The sequence below is a fragment of the Tiliqua scincoides genome, chromosome 4, assembly GCF_035046505.1.
Source record: "Tiliqua scincoides isolate rTilSci1 chromosome 4, rTilSci1.hap2, whole genome shotgun sequence".
NCBI classification, from domain to species: domain Eukaryota; kingdom Metazoa; phylum Chordata; class Lepidosauria; order Squamata; family Scincidae; genus Tiliqua; species Tiliqua scincoides.
The window spans coordinates 98,590,153-98,596,454 of record NC_089824.1 but is presented as its reverse complement, the minus strand read 5'-3'; positions in this window follow the sequence as shown (position 1 = coordinate 98,596,454).

The window sequence follows — 6,302 nt, the reverse complement described above, 5'->3', positions numbered from 1 at the left end:
CAGAGGTAGAACACAGCCATTATGTCTAGTGGACATTGATAAATATGTCCTCCATGAATTGGTCCAATCTTTGTTTAAAGCCATTCAAGCTACTGGTCTTCAAATCATTTAGTGGCACTGAGTTCCACAGACCAATTCTGTATTGCTCTCAACTGTTCTCATCTCTTATCCATTTGTAGACCATGTACTTTGCCCTGAACCCGCTTCAATCTGAATAGCCTCATCATTGGCTTTGCACTTTTTGGATCGCTTTAGAGTGGGAGGCACAGAATCTTGAAAGCCAGGAGTCCAAACTGTATATATTTATCACTGAAGGATAGCATCAGCTCCTCCATCGACCATTTCTGCTCTGAGAGGTTAAAACAGTTCACGAGGGTAAAATTGATATTTCAAAGGAAAGCAACCAATTATAGTTGCCATGACTCAGTTTGTTAGCATGGCACATGTAAAACAAAGACAAACACTCCAGACTGGATTTTAGTTCTTCACATTCGCTCTCCCACTTTCTTCATTCAAGCCACTTGGCCCTAGAACAAACATAACACCATTTGTCGTTTCAGCCCAGTCCCTCCAGCATTCCTCTCTCTGACCTTTGATGAAACACATTCAGCGAGAGAGCATTCCCACTAATCCAGTGGTGAGCCATAAGTTCGGCACCGATGGCCACATCAGAAATGCATAACGAGCAAGTGTGAGCTTTCTGGTCTTTATTTACATTCCATTAGCAACATTTGCATTGCTGGTAAGTGGACGATACGCGCATTGTTGAAATTTCTTTAAAAAAACAATGTGTGCAATTTCTGGTGTGAAGTCATATTCGAATGTTTTATTCAGATAGGCCACAGTTAATCCAGGTCCAGTTTAAACAGACACTTGTATAAAGTTCTGGACTGATATCTGGGCCTTCAAGAGAGACAAAAGCTGTAGTACCTTAAGGGAACAGATAGGAGTAGGGAGTGATGAATAGGGAAGAGACCAGATGGTAGATGAGCTCTGACCAGGTTTCACCAGAGCATTCCTGGAATTAGGGCCAGCTTTAAGCCAATTGGACAAATTGCTGCAGCTTGGGCCTACAGTCACTGAAACAAGTGGTTTTGTAATTATTTACTTTTCAAAGGTAATCTACACATTTTGTTTACTTCTGGGCTTACATGTATGCAATTTTTATAATAAATTGTACTTCGATCTGTCAAGTAGTGCATTAACTCACATGCACTTTTTAAACACACATTTTGATTGCTTTCCATTCTACCATAGAGATACAAAGTCCATAATAAATTTTAAATTCTCCAATACTCTACAGACCTTGACTGTGAACTTGGGGCCCCGTAAAAATGTTTTCAATTGGGCCCCACAGTTCCAAAAGCCAATCCAGCCTGGAATTTCGCCAGTGCCTTTGGATTCCCTGAGATGTATTCCTTCTTGGCGCAAAAGAGAGGGTTCACATTGCATATATAGTGCCATAGGCTTGCTTTCTACTAGATGTTGTGTTCAATAAGGCTTGCTCCCAAGAAAGTGTGTATAGGATTGCAGCCCAAGTAGCACAGCAGTGGGGTGTGAACAAGAGTGAGGCAAGGGAGGATGACACTGAAATATACTTGTGTGCTTGCCTGAGTGTGGGTGTGAATGGGGGTGGAGGAGGCACTACTTTGCTTGGAAGTAAAGTGTTCCTATGTCTATATTCCTATGCCTGCTTGCTTGGAAACCCCAAGGAGTGGCCAGCAGCTTGCTTCTGCGCAAGTGGGTCAGCCCTGTGCATGCTGTCAAAGAAAGCAAACGGCACATGAATTCTACTGTCACTGGCAACAGCGGGATTTTTGACTCCCTTTAAAAAGGCAAACACTCAGCAGGGTATTCCCACCCCATTTTGGCTGGCAAGTGCTGCAGGAATACATTTATTTTATTTTATTTGAAAAATTTATGTTCCGCCTTTCCCATGCCGAAGCATATGCCCAGCAAAGATCCATAATAAGTGTACAATGTACCACAACAATAAGGAAAAAAACCCATCAAAACAAAGACTTAAAACACTAATTTTAAACAATCAGAGTTATTAGACATTATAACATAAAAACGTTGAAACAAAGCAAAACCTCACATTGTTGACCCGTGTGGGGGGACGACGACGACGACAAATTAGTCCAAAGAAGCAGTCAGCTCCAGCACTATTAAAGAGGTGCAGAGGGCAAACAACCACCCATCAACCAAATGCCAGGTGAAACAGGTGTGTTTTGAGCCCTCACCAAAAAGCCATGAGGGAGGAAGTAGTTCTTAATTCCCCTGGAAGGGAATTTCATTAGTGTGGCACCACTAAAGAGAAAGTTTGCCCCTAAGCTGCCATAGTAGATGACTCAGGGCCCAATCCTGAGCAGTGCGTGCCGGCTTGAGGTAAGGGAACAAACATTCTCCTATCTTGAGGAGGTCTCCATTGATTGCCCTGCCACTGCAGGATGCAGCACACACTCTGTTGGCATGGCTGCATCAGCACTGGAACGTTGGATAGGATTGGGCCCTGAAATCGGCAAGTCCAGATCATATCATACTGGAAGTAAACTATGAAACAGATACATGAAAACATTCTATTTGCTAAATAATTGCAGTCCACAGGTAAAATGAACAATTGGCCTATTTAAGTGATGCGCCACTGGTGAAATGTATCCAGTGACCTCTCACTAAAAATAACCAGAAAACCCTGGATTCAATGACTAAGCATCAGTTACTTTACTGATTTACTGATTGTTGTCTAGTCTAATGTTCTTCTTCCTTGAATCACAGATGGAAATGATCCTCTGAATTGTAAGGCCTCTGTAAGGCCTCGATAACACAGGCCTACAAAACTGAGGGTCAGAAATTTTTTTTCCCAAACTTTATGGTGGTTTGATATGAATTTGGGGTGCCAATTTCAAAAATGGCATCCGTTTTGCCCTATCACGTCTAGTTTTGGAGATATAGTATAACCTCATTAGTGAATGGTTCAAGCAGCTTCCTCATGAGGAAGCCATGGTGTAGGCTTCCTCTTGAGGAAGCTGCTTGAACCATTCACTAAAGAGGCTATACTGTATCTCCAAAACTAGACGTGACAGGGCAAAACGGGTGCCATTTTTGGAATCGGCACCCCAAATATACCCAGGAATTGGTGTAACGTTTAAGGAAGCAAAATGTGTGCTGGCCTGTGTAACTTGTAAGCCATCAATTCGAATTCACTCACTTGGGCAAGCAGATGGTGCCCAATGAGGGGCTCAGTCAAGCTCCTTATTTGCTGTCTGTCCGGGATTCCAGAAACCAGAGGAACTGTCAAGATCATGGCAGGCCATGGTATGTGGCTAGTGGGCTGCATTCTGCTTGGTTCTCCTTCTTAAAGTCTGGCCAATATTGACAAGTGGGGGAGGGGGATGAACAGTGAGTTTGGGTCTTTGCCAAACTGCAGTCCCCTGTCCAATTACTATCATGCCCCAGTGGCATTCCCAGAGGGGGAGTAAAATGGTAAGTTGTGCAGGCTCCACAATGTGCTATGTAAGTGGCCCTTCCCCTTCACCTTTGGCAATGCATCTGCTTTGCTCTGGCTGCCCAGAATGGTTCTGAAGGAAGAAGGAAAGGGAAGAGGTTGGACCACTTACATGGCTCATTGGGGAACCTGTACAACTTACCACCCCCCACCCCCCGAATGCCACTGTCATGTCTCTCTGGCTACATTTAAAGGAGGAAACAATTTGTTCCTTAGACTGCATTGAGAATCCCAAAAAAATCAAGCCTGCCCTGTCTGCTTAGACCCAACCATTTCTTGATCACTTTTACAGTGGCAGAATGTTGAGAAAATGGGATGGAGTGGTGGGGACTGTATCTTCTATATTCTACGTCAGAGGTTCTCAAACTGTGCACCTCAGCGTACTAACACGGGCACTGCACAACCTCTTTTCCCCAGCTTGCAGGACCAAAATTGTGCAATATTGTCCCAGAGTGCCAGGAAGAAGAGGTTGTGTGAGGCCCTTTTGAGTACAAAGGTTTGGGAACCACTGTTCTAGGCAGCATCAGTGGCCACTGTGCAAGATCCCAGCAGACAAAATAGATTTCCTCTGTGCACACATGTTAACATGTGTTCTGAAAAGCACACCCAGTGACAACTTGCAGTGTGAAATGGTACAGCCCCAACAGGACTGTGCTCCATGGTGATCCCAATGTGTGATTTTTTTGCTCTTAGCTCTGGTCATGATTGAATTATGCTGATCAGATCCACAAAACAGTCATCACCAGCCAAGGAGGCCTGGGACCATCTGCCCTTCTCTTGGCAATGATTATCATGGTACCTGACATCAGCCAGACAATGTTAGCTCCATTGCTGAAAGGGGCTATGAACTATGATCAGAGATACAGCCCCATCAATAGACATCTATTTTCTGCTTTGCCATAAATGTCAGCATCCATAGACTTGCTCACTTATTCAGGGCTTTGCTGAAGGTTAAAAGGCCTAGGAACGATTTTATAAGCCAAGCTTGACACTTATTATTGCCTCTGACCACACACGCTAATATAAACTTGGAACTTTGTAATAAAAGAAGAAAATAGGTTGCCTTTAAGTCAATATTTTGCACCAGTGACACAAAATAAAATCTCTTGATGTTTGAAAGAAGCAGCTTTCAAAAACAAAGATTCTTTGAAAGCAAAGAGGGAAAAAAGGCCAATAGTGCTGCAATGTTGTTTTTTTTTTGCTTCCACTCTTGCTTTCTCTCGCCCCCTCCCCACCCAACACCACATTCACAACCCACATTACAATTTTATGATGCACAAAGTGGAAAACTTTCCAAAATGTCAGGTTTTGAGCAAGATTACGATGAATAATGTATTTCAATACAGCTTTGTCAAACTGCTCCATCGTACATAACATTTGTAATTTCTTAACACTGAATTTGCTGGGAAGTGACACTAATGTGCTCATGTTGTTCACACTTGTTTACAAATGGAGGTAGTTGGACTTGGAGCTTCACATGCAAGTGTCCAGACACTGACGTGACTCGCCTGAAAGCCTTGGCAGGAGGGGGAGGGGGAGGAAAGTGTGTCTGTGTTAAAAATTCATAAGGAACACTGCTTTTTATTTCAAGAGTAAAAGGAGCAAAAAGGTTCTTTGCAATGCCCAGGGAAACAGAAAGTTCAAATATTGTGAAGTTGCAGGAGCAGATCAGAGCATGGGATTCATAGTGAAAGCCTATGAGGCAGGGAGTTATCGTATCTTGGGTGAGACAACTAAGGGAGAGCTCAGCCTACAGAGCCAATTTGCTGAGGCTTCTTTGGTTTCTGAAATGAGCCTCTATCCCTTAAAAAAATAAAAAATAAAAGAGTTGTGACTGGTAAGAACTGTGAACTGAGAGCTGGAAATTCATATATGAACACTGGTATGGGGAAGATAATCTGAGGCTAAGCTACATGTGACTGGGTCTACCACTGAATCCAAAGCAGTGTGATGGGGGAGAGACTGGAAGCTTGGGCCCTAGCTTAGAATTAGGCCCTAGCATCTCCAGGTAGGGTTGGAAAACATCTCTGTCTGAAATCTCTGCTAAGAACCAACTGGAAATACTGAACCAGATGCGCTCTCTCTCTCTCTCTCTCTCTCTCTCTCACACACACACACACACACACACACACACACACACACAACACCAGATAGATAGATAGATAGATAGATAGATAGATAGATAGATAGATAGATAGATAGATAGATAGATAGATAGATAGATAGATAGATAGATAGATAGATACTTTTTTTTTTGATTGCCAAGGATGTTTGAACAAATTAGGGTATTTTGGGGGTGCTAAATCCACAAATGGCATCGGTTTTGCTTGATCGGCTCTAGTTTGGGGGGTACCACATAGCCACCTTATAAGCTAATTCAAACAACTTCCTCGTGAGGAAGCCAACACCATGGCTTCCTCATGAGGAAGCTGCTTGAATCAGCATATAATGTGGTTGTGCCGTGTAAGGGGCATCACCTCTGCTTTGCTCTCTCCACCAGAATGGCTTTGAAGGTGAAGGGCTGCATACACTGTGCATTCAGGTACCTGCAAAACTTAGTACTCTGTCCCCCCTCTGGGAATGCTACTAGCCATAATCCCAAAACTAGACCCAATTGGGCAAAACTGATGTCATTTTTCGATTCAGCATCCCAATTATACCCAAGAATAGGTCTAACTTCTAAGACATCAAAATGTGTGTAGGTCTGTTATACTTAAATTACCGGTATGTACATTCTGTGAAAAGTGCTATATACATTGCTGGCACTAGAACTGGGACTATCTAAGTATAATCTAGC